A 23868-nucleotide genomic window follows, 5' to 3' on the forward strand; every position below is an offset into this window, starting at 1 on the left:
AACGAAGAGGTGAAGTGTCTGGGGCCACGGAGGTAGAGAAGGTTCACGGTGCATCCTCTGAATGGGAGGTTAACTTATGCACTAAAGTCTTAGGAGTCGAAGACAGACCAGAGTAATGGCCCTCAAACTTTACGAGGGTGAGGACCCCTTGTTAATATCGAAGAATTTAATGAGCCTCATGCGATAGTCGTTATACTTTTAATTATCTTCCTGCTGGAAACTACTTGGTATGAGTATGGATTTGCAAACTCCTTGCAATTTCTCCCCAGGGGTCTGTGGCCTATAAGGTAGGAGTCATGGAGAGGATTTTGGTGCCCCACCTGGACACCAACACTCCAAATATTCTTGCTTTCAACTGTCTTTGGTTTTCTTACCCTTGCTCTGAGCATCTGGAATCAAGGTTGTGGGTGAGTTCTCTAAGCAAACCTCTTACTTTAGACATCTGAATCTAGCCATCAGGAAAACTCCAGTGGGGTCCATCACACCAAAAACTCTTGCTCATGGTAAATTCCTGGTGAGAGACTTTTGGCTAATGCATTTGTTCTTTGTGTGAGTCAACTCTGAGGTCATCATGGGAAAGCTGTAACTTGCCCATCTATCTTTTGAAATAAATTATGCAGAGGGGCGCCTGGGTGGTTCAGTCGGTTAAGCGGCCGGCTTCGGCTCAGGTCATGATCTCGCGGTCCGTGAGTTCGAGCCCCGCGTCGGGCTCTGTGCTGACAGCTCAGAGCCTGGAGCCTGTTTCGGATTCTGTGTCTCCCTCTCTCTGACCCTCCCCCGTTCATGCTCTGTCTCTCTCTGTCTCAAAAATAAATAAACGTTAAAAAAAAAAAAATTAAAAAAAAAAAAAGAAATAAATTATGCAGAAATAAAAACTTGTTTCCAGGTCAGGTAACAAATTTCTCCCCCACCCTCCCTTATATGTGTTTTCTAAATTTTCCGTAATCATATGTAGTGTTTGCATAATAAAAATGAGTTTGAAAGTACACTAACTGTATTTTCTCTATTTAGGACTCTGGTTTTTTTTTTTTTTTTTTTCATTCTTTCTTTCTGCCCTTCTTATTCTTCTTTGCTGATGCTAATAGAAGCAAGCATGCTACTAATTATGTTTGTGTAAGACCACAGTGGTCTGGAGAAGGATCTCGTGCCCTTAGGGTACGCTTGCGTCTAACGGGGTAAGACTGGAGAACATGTTTGTGGGTTGGTGGATGTTTTGGAAACTGTCTACCAAATTGATCCGTATTGTGTATAAAAACAATAATTTTCCAGGCCGAGCTTTTTGTTGTTGTTGTTATTGTCTGTCAAGCTCAGTAGTGGCTCAGCGTGAGCTCTGTGATGATAAGAGCAGTTGACAATTGGGATAGAGGAAGGAACGGTTCACCTCTGATATGTCGGCTCTGTGGGAGATTGGGGGTTTGTATGGCGCTAACATGATAATCAGGAGTGAAATTTCGCTCATGTGATATAGACACTCTGCTCAGGTTTGGCTTCTCTCTTTGTAGGATAAATTAAGCTGTTTATTCTTGTGCTGTTTATTAGCTCTGCCTGACCCGATTTCCATCACCCGGAATATGAAAACTTAGCGTCCCAGGTTGTCTGGCTGAGGATTCACCATGTCCTGAAATAAACATTATTTCACACGAGTCTCGTTTTCTTTGATTCACCGCACTTCAGAGCGGAGCATGCCGGGAGATGGAAATGCTAGCGAACTTACTCAGTAGGCCACGTTCTGCCTACCAGGGGCCTTTACAGTCAGGTCATGGATTGGATTGTCCAGCTGTCCAGTTTCTTGAGGAAAAATACTTCTAAATCTCACGAGGTTAGAACCGGAAAATGCTTCCACGTATCTGACACTAGTATCTAAGCCGAGTCACAGTTTGCGATCTATTCGTATATCTGGCCCGAATATTGCAGGTGCAGATCTCATTGGTTTGTGGGTATAGAGGAAATTCTGGTGGCTCAATTGCCCTTACTTGCCTTGCAGCCAAGGTTACCCCTTTACCCGCAGGGTACTATGAGGCAGCAACTGGAAATCCCTTGGGCAATTGCCATGGTCTACACTCCTCAGCCTCTGGTTATGTTGTAACAATATGGCGCACGTGTGGGAAGGCAGGATGGTGCAGTGGTTAAAGGCATGACCCTGTTTTAGTGCCAGCTCTGTGACTTACCAGCTGTGTGACCCTGGCACTTTATTCTCTCTGTGCTTGTTTCCTCATCTGTAAAATGGGGAGAGTTCTAGCACATTTACCTCTGGGGGTTGTTGTGAGGATTGTACGAGTCAATGGAGGTCTGCCACTTAGAAAGGTGCTTGGCACATGGCACATTTTTGAGACATGTTGACAGTTATCATTCTGCTCTATACATGGTGTTGAACACTTTCTTCATGAGTCCTAGGTTCCCCAGTGATCCTTTCTGTCCTACCAGTAGAGACATAACCTTCCTTTTCTTTCTTTCTTTCTTTCTTTCTTTCTTTCTTTCTTTTGCTCGTTCTTTCTTTCTTTCTAGTTAGTTACAGAATGCGAGTGGGGGAGAGCAGAGAGAGAAGGAGACAGAATCTGAAGCAGGCTTCAGGCTCTGAGCTGTCAGTGCAGAGCCCAACGCGGGGGCTTGAACCCATGAACCATGAGATCATGACCCGAGCTGAAGTTGGACGCTTGGCTGACTGAGCCACCCAGGCGCCTCTCCCTTTCCCTTTCTCGAGAAGGCCCCCACAGCCCAGTTGATGAAGCCATGTATTAGCTTTCCCCGCTCTGGGATGGTTGCTGCCAGCCATGTGGGGCTGGTGAGCTTTTGAAATGCGGCTGGTCTGGTTGGAGATGTACTGTAAGCATAAAATGCACTTTGGGATGTAAAGACGTAGATGAGAAGAAGAATGTAAGTCACCTGATCAATAATTATGTCAATTACATGTTGAAGTGATAGGTTTTGAATGTATTAGATCAAGGGAAATGAATTACTGAATGAATTTCCCATTTCTTTTAAACTTGTATGTTTAAATACAGCTACTAAGAAAAATGTTTATTGCGGTGAAATCTACATAAGATAAATTTACCATTTTAATCATTTTTAGGGGTCCCACTTAGTGGCATTAAGTCTACTCACGTTTTGTGTCACCGTCACCTCCATCCTCAGAACTTTCTCACTTTTCCAGACTCAACCTCTATACCTGTTGAGCACTAACACCTCCGTCGCCCTCCCCACCAGACCCTGGTAACCGCTCCCATTGTACTTTCTGTCTCTATTAATCTGATTATTCTAGGTGCCGCGTATAAGGGGAAGCATACAATGTGTTCGCCTTTTTGTGACTGAATTACTTGGCATGATGTCTTCAAATCTCATTCATTGTGTACATGTGTCAGAATTTCATTTCTTTTTGAGGCTGAATAATATTCGTGTGTGTGTGTGTGTGTGTGTGTGTGTGTTTCCATGGGCACTGGGCTGTTCTCATCTTTTGGCTATTGTTGAGTAATGTGGACAATTTAAATTACATATATGCTGCGTGTTATATTTCTACTGGAAAGTGCTGTGCCAGGGTGTTGATATATTTCTAAAGGGTGGCATGGCGGGGGGGGGGCTTCTAATAAGTGTTTGGAAACACTGCCCTAGTTTAGCCCCTCGGGCCCTTTGATGATCCAGTTTGCTGGGCGTGCGTCTTCCTCCCGGCTGTCCCGGGCATCCGGCCGTTCTGTCTGGAGTGTTGCTTCTCTGAAGTTCCTCCGAGTCACTGGATGGAGCACGTGGCAGGTGAGAAGGATTTTATCTTCTCCCCCAGAGTCAGGGACCCTGGCCTTGACTCTCATCTGGCTGGGGACAGGCATGTATTTAGGCTACGGGGTAAGAAGGACAGACAGAGTCTTCTCTCCATTTCACGGATAAGGAGAAACACTCAGAGGATGGGGACACAAAGCGGAGTCTTCTGACTCCAGAACTCCCAGAATTATTTTATTTTATACCATTTTATTATTTTTAAAAATTTTTTAAATTTATTTATTTATTTTGAGAGAGAGAAAGAGAGAGAGCTCAAGCAGGGGTGGGGCAGAGAAAGAGGGAGAGAGTGAATCCCAAGCAGATTCCCCACTGCCAGCACAGAGCCCCATGTGGGGCTTGAACCCAGGAACTGTGAGATCATGACCTGAGCCGAAATCAAGAGTCTGACTCCCAACCGACTGAGCCACCCAAGCGCCCCAAGTGAGATCTTTTTAGAAGGCAGTTCACCCAAAAAGAATTTACCATTTTTGTTTGTTTGTTGGTTTGTTTTTTATGTAAAGCCGTGTTACTTTGGGTTAAGATTCTTTGGTTTCTGTCCTGCTTTGGTCACAACGAAATGTGGTTGACACTACATGGGAGCACAACATTGTTTCTAAGTGTTGTGTGATGAGCACTGAAATAATTACTCAGCTTGACAAGTCCGCTTGGGCTTCAGGGACTTCATTCCTTTCAGATAAAGGCGTGTTATGCTCTCCCCCAAAACATTTCTTTTTCTTTTTCTTTTTTTAAGTTTATTTATGTATTTATTTGTGCAGGGTGGGGGAGGGACAGAGAAAGAGGGAGAGAAAGAGAATCCCAAACAAGGTGCACACTATCAGCACAAAATCGGACGCAAGGCTCCAACTCCCGAACCACGAGATCATAACCTGAGCTGAAGTTGGAGGCTTAAACGACTGAGCCACCCAGGCACCCCTCCCCGCAAACATTTCTCACACAGATGAGGAAGTGGAGTCTGACCTAAATACACCTCTCTTTTGCTATGCAGGCATTTCTCACTGGTGTTTTGTTTTTTTTTTTTAAACATTTATTTATTTTCAAGAGATAGAGACAGAGTGTGACAGGGGAGGGTCAGAGAGAGAGGGAGACCCAGAATCTGAAGCAGGCTCCAGGCTCTGAGCTGTCAGCACAGAGCCCGACACAGGGCTTGAACCCAGCAACTGTGAGATCATGACCTGAGCTGAAGTCGGACGCTCAACCGACTGAGCCACCCAGACGCCCCTCTCATTGGTTTTTTGAGCTCTTCAAGTATTTTTTGTCTATGCAGCATTAGTAAAAAAAAAAAAAAAAAAAAAAAAAAAAAAAAGGGGGTGCACAATTTATGTATTTTTATGCATTCTCTCACATTGTATAATGTATTAGTAGAAATAACTTAGTGATTTTTACCAAGTGAAATAGGATAAAGGAAATAAAATAGAACTTTTACTATTTCATTGCTGGCCCCAGTGGATCATCTTACATACATTCTGGGCTGCAGGTACCTTACTTCGGAGACAGCCACATGTTTTTTAAACTGGAAGGATGCAAAGTCCCAGGAGCGTAAGCAATTTGTTCTGCTCTTATTAGTGGGAGGAAAGAATTATTACTACAGCTGAAACTATCAATTTACTTAAACCAAAACCTACAACAAAGGGGTGCCTGGGTGGCTCAGTCGATTAAGCTCTGACTTCGGCTCAGGTCAGGAGCTCGCAGTCTGTGAGTTCGAGCCCCGCGTCGGGCTCTGTGCTGACCGCTCAGAGCCTGGAGCCTGCTTCAGATTCTGTGTTCCCTTCTCTCTCTGCCCCTCCCCTGCTCACGCACTGTCTGTCTCTCTCAAAAATAGCTAAAACATTAAAAAAACTTAAAAATAAAAAAATAAACACCTACAACAAAGTATTAGAAATACTGTAAATATTGTATAAGAATTACCCAAGGCGCACCCCAACCCATGAGTATTACACTGGCAAAGTGACAAGATGTTGAAAACATACATCGTTTTCATTGTATTTCTCAACGCATATGCTTGTTCGCTATCATTAGTAATCGTCACTGCATGAAAACTTCCAGGCTGGCAACGTTACAAAGACACAGAAGATCTTCTTTCAGACTCTGATGGCAAACATACAAATCATGGGCCACGTGGTGGGATGGAGGCACGGGAATTAGTTGCAAGACATTTGCTATATAATCTCCATGAGGAAGAAAAATATTCAAACGTTTGTACATGTATCTATCTGATATTATCTGTGCTTTAGAAAATGACCCCATCTAGGAACTTTTCCAGATTTTAGAGTTAAAAAAAATTTTTTTTAAATTTTTAATGTTTATTTAAAAATTTTTTTCTTTTTACATTTATTTATTTTTCAGAGACAGAGAGAGACAGAGCACAAGCGGGGGAGGGGCAGAGAGAGAAGGAGACAGAGAATCCAAAGCAGGATCCAGGCTCTGAGCTGTCAGCACAGAGCCCAACGTGGGGCTGGAACTCACAAACCAGGAGATCATGACCTGAGTCGAAGTCGGATGCCTAACTGACTGAACCACCCAGGTGCCCCAATGTTTATTTATTTTTGAGACAGACAGAGACAGAACAGAGAGAGAGCGTGAACACGGGAGGGGCAGAGAGAGAGAGGGAGACACAGAATCCGAAGCAGGTTCCAGGCTCTGAGCTGTCAGCACAGAGCCGGACTCAGGGCTCGAGCCCATGAACCGCGAGATCATGACCTGAACTGAAGTTGGACGCTCAACCGACCGAGCCACCCAGGTGCCCCTAAAAAATTTTTTTAAAATGTTCATTTCTGAGAGAGAAAGACAGGGACGGAGCATGAGCGGGGGAGGGGCAGAGAGCGAGGGAGACACAGAATCGGAAGCAGGCTCCGGGCTCCGAGCTGCCGGCACAGAGCCCGATGCGGGGCTCAAACCCACGGACTATGAGGTCATGACCTGAGCCAAAGCCGGATGCTTAACCAACTGAGCCACCCAGGTGTTCTGAGATTTTAGAAGTTTCTAGATGCAGCCCTCAAAGGGACACCTCCCCAGACCTGCACTGGGTCCTGCTTAGATGTTACGTGACTGGATGTGGCCTTTCTCTGCTGCTCTCCCAGTCGTGTTGGGGGATTAGTGTAATTAGAGCCTGTGCTTGTACAGCACTTTGACATTCTCAGATGAAAAGTGCTAGATGAGCGTAAAATTTTATAACTGTAATGGAATCCAAGCAAACAGCGTTGTAATAAATGGGTCTTGTTGCTGATACTGCGTTTAAGAGTCCCCTCTTTATTATCTCATGTTTACTATATGTGATGAACCGAGGTGATTAATAACAATGATAATAATTACTCCTACAGCATTTTATGCTTTCAAAGGGCTTTACAACTTGTTCATTATGTAATCTTTAATCTTCAGAGTTGCTACTATGCTAAGTCAGTATTGGGGTTTGGTTTGTTTTTGTCTGTTTCTTTAGAAACATTTTTCAGACAGAGGGAGAAATCTGAGGGGCAGAGAGAGGGCTGGAGTGTTCAGGTCCACACAGCAAAGCAACGCAGAGCTGCTAGCTTCCCAGCTGAAGACAGGATGAGGTGAGAAGGGAGAAGGGTTAAGGTAATAATGCTTAGCGGATGCCGTTCGGGGCTCGGGGGGCAGCTCGCTCTGCCCTGAACGTGACCAACTGAAGCAGGGGTGTTGGGTCAGGTAAAGCAAAGGGCAACTTGATTCAGGATTTGGAGGTGGAGGTTCCCGCCCCCCCCACGGCCCCCTCCGGGAAGGTCCGGAGGCTCCGGCGGCATTTCCGTGGTAGCCTGTGTTCGTTCAGCTGGTACTTCACGCCTGGTCAAGGTTGATCAAGGGGAGTAGGGCTTTATACGGCAGCTAATTGGGTGCTATAAGGAACAGACCCCAAACTGTGGTCTCAGCAACTGTGCATTGCATAATCAGCTGTTTCGAATGCCCACCGGGGGATTAGAGGGAGATAAGCGAGTGCTGTAGGTATCTGTCAGACAAGCGGTGTGTCAATTACATCGTGGATGGCCAGATTTATGTGCTTTTTGGCAGTGCTGCTGAGCTATTAATCATGTTTCAGGGAACAGGCCCCATGTAAACCAAAAGCAAATGGCACATCACGTCTCGTGGACCGTCCCAGTAAAAAAAAAAAAAAAAAAAAAGTCACGTTTCCCCCTATATCTTCCGCTGACGTCTAAGGTCCTAAAAAACGAGAATGGAGACACAGAAGCATCCAGCAGTAATCAAGTACGACTGACCCATTTTTCCCTTCTCTTCTCTCTTTTTGAAAACAGAGACGTAACCGTGTCTTCCGAGCTGGGGAGACTGGATTCCCAGTCAGCATCTGGAAATGGCATATTTCACATAAAAACGCACCCGTTACCACATTTTCTTTTAATGACCAAGGGAGGGTTTCATGGCTTTCCTTTCCTTTTATTGCGATGTCGTTTAGATGGGCCATACATGTAGATTTCTTATTACTTGCTAAGCTACATATCTCATGAAGTGCAATACATCTAATGTCATAATTAAATGTCGTCAGGCTAATGTGTATGAGTGTTTGGAGCTTTATCACTAATTGCTGCGTTAGCATGAATTAGACAGCGAAGTAATTAGAAGCCGAAATGCATCTGCGTCATGTGGTGCAGTTTCTGGGGCGGGCCGTGTGTTCGTGCACGTGCAAGAGAACGGACGCCGGTGTGAACCGGATCTCCCCTCTTCCCCCCTTACTCCTGAGCGTCTCAAAGCGCTCGCTAGTCTCCTGTCTGTGCAGAAGTCTCTGAAATGATGTCCAGAATGGAAGCCATTGTCTCTAAGAGGGATTCCACGTTTCTTTCGAGAAGCAAGCCTCTGTCATGGGTCGGCCGGGAAAGCCTCACTCTGGAAACCAGAATCCATGCGAGACAGGCCTTAGGGTTTACCGAATGCATGCTTATCTTCGGGACAGATTAGTTAGGATCGGGGTGTGGGTGAGTTGTCGTGAGAGGGGCTGGGAGTCGTATAAAGGAGAAAATAGGAAGACATTTCTTCTTAGCTTGAGATCTATGCTGACCTTCCCACCTTTGTCACATCCTCAAGGATCCATCCTGCTGACCATGTGACGTCTCAACTTTTCCTCTACCTCCTCCCCTCCGTCTCCCACTCTATCTTGGTTTGGTACTAAACAGGCGTCGGAAGAGAGGCCTAGAAAAATCATGCTCTGGCTTCCTGGTCCCGTCCCCTCCCAGGGGAAGTTCAAGACACAAGGCAAGGCCTTCCTCACGAGGGCCCTGGATCCAGGAGAGTCCTTGACCTTGCCCTGGCCTCCTCCAGCCCAGGGCTTCTCTGCAACGCTTCCCCAGGCAAAGGGTACCTTTTTCTTTTTTGTTAGGGTGTAACAGTCCCTACCGTGCAGCTGATTTTGACCCACCATGGAGCTGAGGAAGGTAACGTGACAGCCTCAGGGAGAAGTCCATCCTCCAATAACTTTTATCTGCCGGGGAGGCCATTACCACCTGCTTGATTTCTCAGGCAATTTTAATTCATTGCTGCCTGGCGATAGGGAATCTGAGAGAGAGAGAGAGAGAGTCCTTCACTCTGAGTTACCCCATAGGCTCTTCCCACAGCCCCGAGATACACTGCGTGCTTGGCATGTTCCATTTTATTCATCCAGATATTTTTTTTATATGATGGATTTATGCGTCGGCCCCGCTAATGTCTGAGCGGCTTTCCACCGTGGTTTTAGCTCTTGTCCTCGAAGGCTCGGCATAACCCACAGAGTTGTTCCCCTCCCATGGTAGGAACAGGGGAGTGAAAAGGATTCTGCCGTCGTCTGACAGCATTGACGAGCCTTGTCAAATTCCCATCCCCGGAGGTGCTTCTTGTCCATTAGGAGGCTGAGTGCTTGCGGGGAACCTTCCTGAATTCCAACAGAGACAAGATCAAGGTCTAATGCACCTCCTGAACACAGGGCCTCCCTCTCCTGGACCAACAAATTCTGACAGAATGGCTTGTCAACAAATAGGCCTGGGGTGGGAAGATAAAGAGTTGTCATTCAGAAATAAATGCCGTTATTTCTCTTTACAATTTGTAACCTCTTTTTCAACTCCTTCCCTCCCCCTCTCCCTCATCTTCTCTAGTCCCCCAGTCTTGCTTCCCAGCAAAATGCTCCCACGGCCGCGCCGGGAGGAGCCTCACGTTGACAACCAGTGCTCGCTCCTGCTGCGGACGCTTCCTTCCTCCTCACCTTCCTAAACGGCCCCCTCCCCGCTTTGAAACAAACTCCAAGGCGGTGTGAAAGGCAGAGGCAGATGGCAAAACCCGCCATGTGCATCCCTCAAATGGGCGAGAGATCTTTAACCTGTTCCTTTTGGCTTGGCAGGTGATGTTCGGCGTTCCTTGTGTGTATTTAGTGGTTTCTAATTTAAATCACTCACATTTAATACAATTCCACGAACTCTTCTTCACACGGCTGTTCGTCTGTCGAGTCTCACACGTTGAGGCTTTTGTATTATCTCTCTGCCCCCGCTGCCAGAGTACGCATGGACTGTTTTCTTGCCTACATAGCACACGAAATTGCACGCTTCATGAGGGATGTGTCTATCTAGTTCATAGCTGTATGCCGTCTCTAGCATGGGACTTGGTGTATAAATGACACTCCACGATAGGAGTTGAGTGACTGCATGAATGTATGTGTCTTTTGCTGTGCATAGGATACTGTGCCAAGTTGCTGCAGGACTGACTCTGATCTTTAGAAATGTATTATGTAGGGGGCACCCAGGTGGTGCAGTCGGTTAAGTGTCCGACTCTTGATCTTGGCCCTGGTCACGATCTCACGGTTGGTGAGTTCAAACCCCGAGTTGGGCTCCGTGCTGATGGTGTGGAGCCTGCCTGGGATTCTGTCTCTCCTTCTCTCCGCCCCTCCCCTGCTTGTGCCTGTGCACACGTGTGCGCTCTCTCTCTCTCTCAAAATAAATAAATTTAATAAAAAAATTTTTTTAATGTATCATGTGGTAGGGCATATGAGACCCAGGTTTACAAATCCTAATTAACAAATTATGGAGTAAGAGAATTGCTACATGAGGGAAGAAAACAAATGTCTACAGTGGTGGTGGTGGTGGAGAAAGGCAAGAGTAAAGTCAGGAAAATTCCTTGGAAGATATAGCCTTTAAGTTGGGCCTTGAAAGATGGACGGGGTCTTGATGGATAAAAATGGGGCAGCATGGAGGCTTGGAGGAGAAGGAGAGCGTGGTGGGCATTTATTATTTTGGGCCATCCACGTGCATTCACCTGACTCTTAGTAATAGCTCTTGGTTTTCTTTAGGATGTTGCAAAAGACCCCCGATGCCCCTCACTGGGTCCAATGGGGCCTTGGAGGTAGCCGGGGACGAGGGCTGGCCAATGAGACTCAGACTAAATATGAAAGATGAGTGACAGTCACTTTACAAAGAAAGAGACAGCAATGGCAAATAAATACATGAAAATAGGCTTGACGTTGTTAGCCGCCAGGGAAGTGCAAATTAAAACCAGCGTGGTGCCACTGCACACCCACTAGAATAGGGACAATTAAAAAAGCAACAATGCCAAATGCTGGAGAGTATGTGGAACAGTTGGAACTTTCATAGTCTCATACCTTGTTGATGGAGATACAAAATGGTACAACTGGCTTGGAAAACTCTTGGCTGTGTGTGTGTGTGTGTGTGTGTGTACTTATATATAATTGCTGGAGAGAGATATATAACTCTCCAGTAATTCTTCTCTCCTTTCTTAGGTATTTACTAAAGGAAATAGGCTAGAGCTTGGCTGGCTCAGTCAGTTGAGCCTCCAACTCTTGATTTCAGCTCAGGTCATGATCCCAGGTTTGTAGGATTGAGCCTTGTGTTGGGCTCCATGCTAACGTGGAGACTGATTAATTTTCTCTCTCTCTCTCTCTCTCTCTCCCTTTGTCCCTCTCCCCCGCTGTGTTCTCTCTCTCTCTAAAATAAAAAATGACAAGAAAGAAAAGCGTAAATTTACAAGAATGTTCATGGCCGCTCTATTGCTAACAGCAAAAAATGGGAAACAACCAAATGCCCATCAACCGGTGAATGGATAAATGGAATGTGTATGTCCACACACTGGAATACAATTCAGCAAATAACAAGGAATCGAACAACTAGATCAATCCTAAAAGCACTATTTTGCATGAAAGAAGCCACATACAAAAGAATACACACTTGATCCCGTTTACATGAAGTTCAAGAGCAGACAAAACTAATTTAAGGAGATTGAAATCAGAATAATGGTTGCCTCTGGGCAGAGAGGGAGATTGATAAGGAAGGGCCTTTAGAGGATTTGCTTGGGTTATTGGCGTATATACATTTGTCAAAACTCATTGACTATACCCTTAAGATCTGTATGTTTTATTGAAGGTAAATAGTACTTCAATTTTTAAAAGCCAGAAAATTTTCTTTTTTTAAAAAAGTTTTTAAACCTTTGTATTCATTTTTAAGAGACAGAGAGAGACACAGTGTGAGAGAGGGAGGGGCCGAGAGAGGGAGACACAGAATCTGAAGCAGGTCCCAGGCTCTGAGCTGTCAGCACAGGGCCCAACGCAGAGCTCGAACCCACGGACTCCAAGATCATGCCCTGAGCTGAAGTCGGATGCTTAACCAACCGAGCCACCCAAGCACCCCAAGTCAGAAAAAATTTCAAAAAGTTAAACATTGGGTTTAGTGTTTAGGAAGGTTCAAGCCACACACATCCAGAGCTAAAAATAGCTAATGGCAGCCCATTTTGTAGTTTTTATTTTATTTATTTGTTAAAGGTTTTATTTATTTATTTATTTGAGAGAGAGAGAGAGAGAGAGAGAGCAGGGGAGGGCCAGAGGGAGAGAGAAAGAGAGACTCCCAAGCAGGAATCCCAAGCAGGCTCCACATTCAGCACGGAGCCTGACGTGGGGCTCGATCCTGCAACCCTGGGCTCATGATCTGAGCCAAAATATCAAGAGTTGGACACTCCACCGACTAAGCCCCCCAGGCGCCTCTATTTTGCAGTTTTTGAATGGGTATTCTATATCGGCCACCCAAATTCACTTCTGAATCTCTAATTCGCTTTGTTGTCTTTACCGGAGCCAGAGGAACCCAGACCTATCTCGCAGTGAATTATGCACGGGCACGTAGGGTTCTAACTCGCATATTCACACAATGCTGTCAATCTCATTTTAATTTGTGGAAGTAAAGAAATATACATGTCAAGACTGTTCGATTATCATTCAGGATTCCTCCGTTGCCCAAGAGCTGGAGGTTGGGTCATTTAGTGTTTAGCTTAGTTTGACTTCTCTCTTCTGGAACTGGGTCACCTCCACTCACAGACCCACGCTGAGGAAAGCTTGTGACCTGGGCCCTGGCCCCTGACCTGGGACTCTTCACCTGCTTGTCTTCCCCAGTGTCGTTTCCTCCACGTCTTGGGACTCCTAACTCCGTATCATCTACCGGGAAGGTCATGGCCGAAGCCAGAAAGGGAAGGACTGACCCTTTGTTCGAGGCGCCCGCTTTAACAGGTTTTCTTGTTTAATTACCACGGAGGCCCCTTGAGGTGGATGCTGAGATTTCTATTTTTCCCAAGAAGAAACTGAGGCCCAGAGAGTTAGATAAGCTGATCGTGGTAGAAAGGGTTGTTCAAATAATAGATGTTTATGGTCTGGAGAGAAAACAGCAAGTCAAATCTTGTGTGTATTCCCCGCTGCTGTGGCCTCTCCCTGGAGAGGCCCCGAGGCTCCGTGCGGCGGGAAGATAAGATGCGACAGCTTCCAGCGTTAGCAAGAGCCATGTCAGACAGCAGCGTGCCTGGTGGGTGGGTGTTGGAGAGCGAAATATTTGTGGGGCAGGCTGAGACTTAGGCCACGTCTACACTAGCTGCTACCGTGGCACCCTCTGTCACGCTGTGGTTCCCTCAAGATGGCTGGATTTGGGGGCGCCTGGGTGGCACCGTCAGTTAGGTGTCTGACTTCAGCTCAGGTCACGATCTCACGGTTCGTGAGTTCGAGCCCCGCGTCGGGCTCTGGGCTGACGGCTCAGAGCCTGGAGCCTGCTTCCGATTCTGTGTCTCCCTCTCTCCCTCTGCCCCTCCCCTGCTCACGCTCTGTCTGTCTGTGTCTCTCTCTCTCTCTCTCTCAAAAATAAGTAAACATTAAAAAGAAAAAAAAAAGATGGCTGGATTTCCACGAAGTTACGTCAACACGAAAACAGCTGCCTCTCCGTGGGGTCAACGAATGCTACCGCGGTGTTTTCCGTTGAGCTGCCCCTTTGCAATGGAGTGAGTTTTTCCAACAGGAACCAGGAGAGTGGAGGACTGTGGAGAGGGTCAGTTCCAAGTCAGAGAGGGGAAGGGACATGCTGAGAGTTTAGTGACAATTTCCAGTCTAGATTTCGGACTCTCTCTTCCATATTTTTCCCAGAAGAGGATCAAGTGTCATTGACATCTTTGGACACCTGGAGTGTTTTGGGGAAGTGTTTCAAGTGATACTTCTAGTAAATGATTTTCCTGCCCGACATTTGCCCCCTCCCACCACTTGAGACAAGAAGAGCTTCCTTAGCTTCTCACGTGGAAGGACACATTGGAAGTGATGACGTTGGTAAGGGCTGCTCTTGGCTGGAGGTGACAGACCCCGGGACTCTGGCCACCCTGGCTCTCCCTGGCTTCCCTGAGGTCAGAGGCTTCTCTACCCTCACTTTTGGGGTAGTGCTTTTGTCACACTGGTTGGAAACGCTGCCTAATGTAGCAGCAGAGGGGTGCCTGGCTGGCGACTCTTAATCTTGGGGTTGTAGGTTCAAGTCCCATTTGGGGTGGAAAGATTACTTCAAGGGGTGCCTGGGTGGCTCAGTCAGTTAAGCACCTGACTTGATTTCTGCTCCAGACATGATCTCACGGTTTGTGAGATCGAGCCCCACGTCAGGCTCTTTGCTGACGGTGCAGTATCTGCTTGGGATTCTCTCTCCCTCTCTCTTTCCCTCTCCCCCATTTGTGCTCTCTTTCTATCTAAATAAATAAATGAATTAAAATAAATTAAAATGCAAATTGCTTTAACGCAAACATTAAAAAAGGAAAGAAAGAAAGGTTACTTAAAAATTTTTTTTTAAATCTTCCAAAAAAAAAAAAAAAAAAAGTACCAGCAGAGACATTGCACATACTATCTTAGCCTTAGGGTAAATGGTTTTCTGTACAAAAGCCAAGGATAAACTCCTGAGGTTAAAGGATATATCTTTGTAATCTCCCTCTCTTTCTCCTTCATGCAGTGAATAGAAAAAAAAAAAAAAAGTTTGAACTCACATCCTGGATTTACAATCCTATCTTTATATCGATGGGAATACTATCAAGTGGGGGAGGGGAGTGGGAAAGAAAGAGAAGCAGAAAGAAGACAGATGGAGGGAGAAATTGCATTTTACTAGTAATATTCAGAATTGCTCACCCATGGATCATAAACCGTCGAAAAACTTCCTTGGAATTGTCCAGCTTTAAATAATGTGCTGGGTTACTATGAACACAAATCCAGTATCTAAGTCAATTATGAAAAGACGTGACAACATGAAACAATGGATAAAGAAGGGACACTGGAGTCCGGGAGATCCGGGTATGAATCCCAGCTATGGCACCTGTTAGTTCTGTGACCATGGGAAGTGGTGGAAACTTTCTGTCAAATGGGGATAATAATACCCACCTATGAGGCTATTGTATTAACTGAGTGATAAGGCATGTGAGAGAACTAAGTGCATTATTTAATTGGACGTGCAACCCACATCATTCTCTTCATGGCAGCTTTATTCTAATATGGTCTCGTGCTGTGCCACCGATCTCATGGCGAATTTCTTTTGGCACTTTGGTAATCGTCATAGTCTGTGAAGAAGTGTCCAGAAGAGACCTAAGTCACCATAAATTTTGTGGCTTAACAACTAATGATTCAATAAGGTCTAACTTGACAGTGTGGAGGGTGGAACTGTCGAATTTGTGTGTGTGCGTTTTAATGTTTGCTTATTCTTGACAGAAAGAGAGAGACTGAGTGTGAGAGGGGGAGGGGCAGAGAGAGCAGGAAACACAGAATCGGAAGCAGGCTCCAGGCTCCGAGCTGTCAGCACAGAGCCCGACGCGGGGCTTGAACCCATGGACTGTGAGATCGTGACCTGAACCAAAGTCGGACACTTAACCGACTGAGCCACCCAGGCGCCCCTGGGAGTGTCGTATTTGTAAACATAGGCAAAATAGGTTGCTCCCATGAATGTATCTGCTCATTGTGTTCATTCCATAAATGGCAAGGGAGAATTATGGAGTCTCACCAAAGCCTTGTGAAGTAGCTATTGGTAGTCCTATGTTAGAGAAACCGAGGCTGAGAGATAAAGTGCCCCAAGTGACTGCTAAGTATGTGGAAAGGCTAGGATTCCAAGTCAGTCCTTTCTGACACCGAAGTCTCCCCATTTTTCGGGCGTATGGACACACAATTCGGATGCAACACAATAATGCGGACGCTCCTTACATTTTATTGCAAAACGTGACGTGGCTCAGGAGGCCAGATGACGTCTTGTCTTCATAGCTTGAGAGTTGACCTCTCTGGTCTGAGTTAAAGCGGAGCCCCGGTGTGAGAAGGAAGGAGAAGAAGGTTAGTAACATCACCCGCGCATCACCACTGTTAACATTTTGGTTCACACACATTTTTATTTTTCAAAAATGTGTTTTGTTTTGTTTTAGAGGTAGTTGTTTTTTTTTTTTTTTAATTTTGTTGTTGTTGTTTTTGTTTGTTTTTTTACCAGTTATTACCAAGGAGGAAATGGTGCCAGAATCTCACAAGCTTCTTACTGTTTGATCCATGACTGTTTTTCTCGCTCCACTTCCAAATGGCGGTTGAAAATCTTTCTCGGGGCGCCTGGGTGGCTCAGTCGGTGAAGCGACCGACTTCGGCTCGGGTCATGATCTCACAGCTCGTGAGTTCGAGCCCCGCGTCGGGCTCGGTGCTGACAGCTCAGAGCCTGGAGCCTGCTTCCGATTCTGTGTCTCCCTCTCTCTCTGCCCCTCCCCTGCTCATGCGCTGTCTCTCTCTGTCTCAAAAATAAATAAAAACATTAAAAAAGAAGAAGAAGAAGAAAATCTTTCTCAACCCTCTGCCCCACCTCTGGCTTACAGTCCCTGGAGTGGGTCCCTCTTCCCCACGTCGGCAGGAAGTTGCCAACTTGGCTCACATCGCCTGCCCCTTCCTGGGTATCTCTGAGGACCTGTAGGCTGGAATTCTTGCCCGTCCCAAGGAAGGACATTTCCTCGGAATTTTCTCTTTTGTAAGCCATGGAAGCGTACAATATATTTGAGAAAAATTCGATTCCAAATTAATTAAAAATGTAAAAAGATTTGGCTTTAAAGAGATAAGTTTTGGATATGAGAAGTTTACTTATGTGGAACATCTCATTCCAGAGAAGAGGGAATTCACTCGTGAAAATGAGAAACAACCTGAGCTTTGTGTTCCCTGGACAGGTTGGGAACTTTCGAGTCTTGAGTTCGGAAGCCTGGATAGGCCGGGACGTGCTAGGCGTGCCCCTTCACCACTCTGTTCCTCCGTCTTCCGAAGGGGGAAACAGTTTGGATCTCACGGAGGTGTTGCAAGGGTTAAATGACAGGGCGATCGTGGGTCCCATCCTGCAGCTTCAGGCCCCAGCAACCGCTCACAAGACCGTCCCTTATATAATCAGAGCAAGTAATTCAGAGGCCCAGGGTGGCCGTTCTCTCTTGGTAGGGAATACCTGGGCCTAAGAGCCTGCGATGGCGATCCTTCATTATTTAGCTCTCCCCGGGGCCCTGTCCAGCTGCCTCGAGTCTTTAATTTGCGCTGCAGAAAGGACACAGAAGAGTTAAACAGGAATACGTTTTTTTACGCTGTTTTGGAGTTTTTCCTCTTTGTTCAACATCAAAGTGGTCCGCGGTCCATTTTGCCAGTTTATACATATTGTTGCACTCAGAGAAAGGCTGGGGGAGCTCAGCTGGCTGCCTGATCAGCTGTGACTCCCTCACAGGCCGGCTTAGGAGGCCAAATGGATTCCACCCCTGTAATGTTTTAATGATAAGGGGGGCGGTGGGAGGACTCTCCCTCCCTTTCCGAAGGAGACTTTGTGGAGGCCCCGCTAATAAATCATTTGTTCCCTCTAAATGCCCTCTCTCATCCACATAGGCACACTTGAGGCTCCCACTTGAGCCCACACACATAGGCTCCCACTTGAAATTTCTCATCAAGGGCAAACAGCTCCCAGCCCCGATGGCTGAGCTGCTTTTCAGCCCCCTCTGGTGCTCGTGACTAGCCCGGGGTGGGGAACTCGTGGGCTGCAGAGCCTGAGGGCCCCCCCCCACCCTGGGAAACACAGTCAGGGGCCCGCTTTGTCTCCACCCCACACCCCTCCCCATCTCTCTCGCCATGCCCCTGCACTCTCAACTGCACGAGAGAAGAAAACCAGCCACACGGAGGGTTTGGAGGCTTCTGGCCCACTAGTCCTTGGACCTGCCTTCGCTTCCCCCCAAAGCCTGCGCTCTTCCAGGGAAAGCTGCCTAAAGTGGCGGCTCAGCAGCTACGCGGGCTCCAGAAGAAAGTCACTTGGCTGGAGAGCTGGGGATTGCACCCCCCCACCTGCCTCGAATTCTCCTCTTCCTTCCAACTGGCCCCCCGGGGAGAGCTGGGGGTTGCCACGTGGCCACTTCTGGGCTGGGCCCCCCTGGGCCTGCGCCCCTGTCCCTCCCATCCAGCCCCGGGGGAAGCCCACTCGTCTGCCCGAGCCATTTGGAGCACGTCAGCTTCTCCTCCCCGTACAGGTGTGCAGCTGGGATAACCGATGATTAATGCATGTGTCTGGCCGGGCCTTCAGGGTAATTTGATTTGCTTGATATCCAGAGTGATCACCCCTCTTTCCTTCCTCCCCACCTTTTTTTTTTTCCCTGAGTTTGTGGCAGTGTTTACCTTAGTTGGTGTTTTCAGTTGATGAATGACACTTGTTTCTGGCCTCCGTTTCCGCCCAAGTTGTAATTAGATTTTGCACGAGGCTCCTGTGATTACGGATCTGGGCCTTCCTCCCCTATCGGACCTTTCAAAAGTCACTCGGCTTTCCGAACTTTCCCCAGTTTTCCTTCCTGTCGTCCTCACCAGCAAACCCCGGTGCCGATGGGCCAGCAGGAGGCCCCCATCACCGGCGGCCGTCACCTCCGGGGGTGTAGGGTTTGTGCTGGACAAAGCCACATCCTGCTCCTGATGGAACCCATTAGGCTGGAGGGACGAATGGCTTCCCAGAGAGATGCGCTGATCTGCCCGAGGGGAGCCGTGCTCTGCCCCAGGTAAGGCGACGTCTGCAGAGTCACCCCTCCCAGTGGATGCTGCCTGGCTCTCCGGGAGGGGTTCTGTCTCTGCAGAGGGTGAGGCGAAGCTGTGTTTTCTTTTTTCTTTTTAAGAGCTCTGCGGAGGAGGAAGCAGCCTGGGTGCCTTGGAACTGAAAGAATGCCCACGCAGCCGAGACAGCACCGCCAGTGAATTCACGGTCCGGGAAATAGATGAACTGCACCGACCCAGGTTACTATCTGTCTGCAGAGTTGAGATAAAATTAGGGCTAGTGCGTCTGGTTCCGTTTACGCTGGGTCCACATCGAGGGCCAAGCAGTAAACGGAACATGTTTCTGGGGTTGCAAAAATTGGCTGAGGTTCTGCAAAACTATTATCCAACTGCTTTTGTTTTGGTTTGCCTAATTCTCTCTTAGAAAACTCGTAAGGAAGAGATTCGGAAGTGGAAGAGGGAGAAACATTGGTCCTTAAGAAACTAAGAGAAATTTGAGGCCCCGGCGGCATCGTCTAGAAACATCTTTATGGTCTCAGCGTGGACTTACTAAAAACCGTGCTGGGTTGGTGAGGACACAGCTGACGGGGGGTGTGGCCCTTGCCTGCCCCGGCAGAGCTCGAAACCCTGTTGGGGACAATAGTGACAACCTAGGGCCATGGAGAAGAGAAGGGATGTGGATTGTACTCCCTCCTCTGTCGCTAATGAGTGCTGGGACCTTGGGCAAGTAATCGCTCAGGGTCGGGGTCCTCACTACAAATTAAGGGAGTTGAAACAATCTCCTAAAGTTCCTTAGAGCCTTAATCTTCAGAATCTAATTACCACCCCCAGTAGATCTGTTGTATCACCAAGCAATAAAGGGAACGATGTAGACAAAGGATGCCGTTCAGAAAGCACCGTGTCACTGTGGACGGCTCGAGGGGGGACCACGGAGGAGCGGGGGCTCGCGCTGGATGGTGGGGTGGGCAGGACACCCAGCAGGGAGGGAGCACAAGGGGTGTTTGGAGGATGGGGAAGAGGCCAGGTGGGGGGAGGTGGGTATTGAGAGAGAGCTTGGAAGGTTGGACCCAGATGGGGAGGGTGTTGAACTCTGGCCTGAGTTCTAGAACTTGAGTTTGTGTGCTGACAGCTCAGAGCCTGGAGCCTGCTTCAGAGTCTGTCTCTCTCTCTCTGCCCCTCCCCCACTCATGCTCCGTCTCTCTCCATTTCTCAAAAATGAATAAAAACGTTAGAAAAACAAATTAAGAAAATGTTGTTGTTGTTGTTGTTGTTGTTGTGGTAGAACATACATACCATAAAATTTACCACTTTAGCCACATTTAGGTTATGGTATTTAATACATTCACTATTGTGCAACCATCACCTCTGTCCCTCTCCAAAACTTTTTCACCTTCCCAAACAGATGCTCCATACCCACAAACAGTGGCCCCTGGTTCCTCCCTCCCCCCTGCCCCTGATAACCACTGTTCTGTTTTCTGTCTCTAGGAGTTTGCATATTTTAGGAATCTCACATAAGTGGAATCGTATAATATTTGGCCTTTTGTGTCTGGCTTATTTCATTTAGCATCCTGTCCTGGAAGTTCATTCCTTTTTAAGGCTGAATAATAATCCCTTGTGCGTTTAGACCACGTTTTGTGTATCCGTTCATCTGCTGACACTCACTTGGGTTGGCCCCACCTTTGGGCTCTTGTGAACGTGGCTGCATTTAGCATTTGAAATTTGGCCAGGAAAAGTCTTACTCCTTATAAGGTATGCTAGGCTTTTATTTTATTTTATTTTATTTTATTTTATTTTATTTTATACTATAATAGCTTTTTTTTTTAAGCTTATTTACTTATTTTTGAGAGAGAGAGAGAGAGAGAGAGAGAGAGAGAACACACAGGGAGGGACAGCAAGAGAGGAGAGAGGGAGAATCCCAAGCAGGCTCTGCACCGAGAGCATGGAACCTGACGAGGGGCTCGAACCCACAAATGTAAGATTATGACCCAAGCTGAAACCAAGACTTAACCAACTGAGTCACCCAGGTGCCCTGGTATGCTATGCATTTAAAAACATTTTTCTGTGGAGAACTTAGAGCAGCTGAGATATTCCTAGATGACCCAGGTTAGTTGAAGGGCTTGGAGAATGGCACCAGAGGGCTCTAGGGGGTGCGGAACTAGAATGTTGTTGTTGTTTTTTTTTTTTTTGACAACTACTCAAAACTCTATGGTCATTGGAGAAGGTCTTGGCAGAGGAAGGAAGCCTTTCTGGAAGCCTCTTCTGGAAGGAAGCAGAGAATCAATCTTCGGCCCTCAGGACCTACCCCTGTGTTTCTTCTCCGTTTTCTCTCCTACCCCTTAACCAGATCTGCTCACAAAAAAAGGATTATTTACTGGAACAAGCACCAATTTGTTGTTTCTCCCAAGAAATATTTGCATTTTCAACCTCATCTCTTCTTAGGGAATAAGACTAGATTTTTTAAAAATTGTCAAATGGATCTCAGCATCGGACACTCAGTTGGAAGAAGTGTGGGGAATCTTCCCTGACCTCCTACCTGGCTGTAAATCTTGCTTAGGTGCCCTTCCATTCGTACACCACTCGGGCTTGAGGAAGAAGGTATTGGTTCTTTTGGGAAGACTCTGTCCTCACAGGAGGAATGGGAGAAGGAATTCGAAATCCAAAGGATGGGAGAAGCATCCCCTTGCTTTTGCTGTTTCTAATCGCCAACGCTGCTAGAGAAAATCCGGGCATCGTCCCAGGGGTCTGCGTAGAACTTTGTAGTTTCTAAACTTTTCTGAGATGGGGGCAGGTAAAGGCATGACTCCCTTTCTTTGGGAACTCCCTGGAGATTATAGTGTTAGGGAGATTCCCCTTAACTGGTTTCACAAGGCGGGACTGACCTGCCTGGATAAGGGACGCCCAGCTGTTTGTATGCATGACGGCAGGTGAGCCCTCTGAACGCAGTGCAGACTTGGGGTGATGAGAATCGCCTCACAGGTCCCGCTCTGTCTCCACACGTCCAACCCGTGAGGAGTTGTGTTATCCCACGTAATCCCACAAAGAAGAGGTGACAAGAGTTGGGTTTTTGTGCCTTAGCAGGTGGAGTAGAAGGAGAAGGGCTGCCAGAGGGGCACCTGGGTGGCTCAGTCAGCTGAGTGTCTGACTCTTGATTTCGGCTCAGGTCATGATCCCAGGGTTGGTAGTGGGATTGAGCCCCACATTGGGCTCCATGCTGAATATGGAGCCTGCTTAAGATTCCCTCTCTCTTCCTCTTTAAAAATAAAATAAAATGAAGTCAAATAAAGTCAAATAAAATAAAATAAGGAAGGGCTGGTAGAACAAGCAGCCAGCGTGGCACAATGTGTCCAAGGAATTTACAAAAAATCTTTTTTCTTTTCTTTTCTTTTCTTCTTCTTCTTCTTCTTCTTTTTTATTTTTTAGCTACTCAAAAATCTTCATTTTTTTATGTAGCTTTCTGACTCGGTGCTTGTGCCTTCAACACTTGCACAATGATTTTCTGCTCCTCAATAAGGAAAGCGCGCTTGATCCTGTCACGAACACATGTGGCACGCACGAAGCCACCACAGGCCCTCCTGACCTGTTGTAGACAACCTCATAAGAACTTTAGGCTTCACGGCACGAACTCCCTGAAGCTGGCCTGCACACACGCCACATGCAGATTTGGGGGCTTTCCCAACCTCCTTGGTATAAGGGTAGAGGATTCAGTCAGTTAAGCGTCTGACTTCCGCTCAGGTCACGATCTCCCTTTTCTTGAGTTCGAGCCCCGAGTCAGGCTCTGTGCTGACAGCTCGGAGCCTGGGACCTGCTTCGGATTCTGCCTCTGTTTCTGCCTTCCCCTGCTCAAGCTCTGTCTCTCACTCTTGCTCTCTCAAATATAAAGAAAAATTTTAAACAATTAAAAAAAAATAGGGGCGCCTGGGTGGCTCGGTCGGTTGAGTGTCCGACTTCGGCTCAGGTCATGATCTCACGGTCCGTGAGTTCGAGCCCCGCGTCGGGCTCTGTGCTGACAGCTCAGAGCCTGGAGCCTGTTTCAGATTCTGTGTCTCCCTCTCTCTATGACCCTCCCCTGTTCATGCTCTGTCTCTCTCTGTCTCAAAAATAAATTAAAAAAAAAAAATAAATAAATAAAATAAAAAAAAATAAAAATAAACAATTCTATTACCACGGGTTCAAGAGAGCCTAGTTTTGTTAGAGGCTGTCTACGACGGTATGTCAAATGCTGGACCATTCTGAATGCCGACGGACAGACGCTGTCCCGGTAGAGCAAAAAGGTACAAAGGGTCCTATTTCTTTGGATACCTAATAAGGAGGACAAAGGTTGTGGTATGGCTCTCAAGTATTCAGTCCTTGTTATGTACTGGGCGTAGGGGCTAAAGAGATAAAAGGAGGGTGTGTTTTCTGTGTGCACCAGTCAAGTTGAGGGCAAAGGCAAGTACATAATCAGTTATAAGGCAGAGAGTGGAAGATTGTATTTCCCCCAAATGGCCACAGTGATTACTCTAAAATATCATATATTACTAAAAAATTTGAGGTAGAGTAAGGGGACCAGATCAGGAGACATTTATGACTGAAAAGATATGTCATTACACTCACAGATCCCAAGGGGGAATGCCATGCCCCATGGCATGCCATGCCACGAGGGATGACCCGAAGAAGTGCCAGGATCAGTCAGGAGGCAGAAAGGGGGGAAAAAGTGAAAAAGAACCTCCACTGTGGTTTCACAGGGAAAGCATCAGCGAGGCAGGGTAAGCGAGCTTAGGTTTGGCTACTTTGAGTAATTTCGGTGAGGCTCTGAGGCACAGGGACTGTCCCTAGTTGTCTGGGAAGTG

The 23868-nt window shown here is 46.9% G+C and overlaps 1 long non-coding RNA gene and 1 pseudogene across 1 annotated transcript; one reads left to right on the forward strand and one right to left on the reverse strand.

The window, feature by feature from the left end:
- The first annotated feature begins 18671 nt into the window (after positions 1-18671).
- LOC125939546 (uncharacterized) lies at positions 18672-20331 on the forward strand. Its single transcript, XR_007463089.1, has 3 exons — positions 18672-19047; positions 19162-19279; positions 19464-20331. It is a non-coding gene; the product is annotated as an uncharacterized LOC125939546 (long non-coding RNA).
- Positions 20332-22481: 2150 nt separating this feature from the next.
- On the reverse strand, positions 22482-23267 carry LOC125939478 (60S ribosomal protein L34-like; annotated as a pseudogene).
- Between the last annotated feature and the right edge of the window lie 601 nt (positions 23268-23868).

This window comes from Panthera uncia, assembly GCF_023721935.1.
Source record: "Panthera uncia isolate 11264 chromosome B2 unlocalized genomic scaffold, Puncia_PCG_1.0 HiC_scaffold_25, whole genome shotgun sequence".
NCBI classification, from domain to species: Eukaryota; Metazoa; Chordata; class Mammalia; order Carnivora; family Felidae; genus Panthera; species Panthera uncia.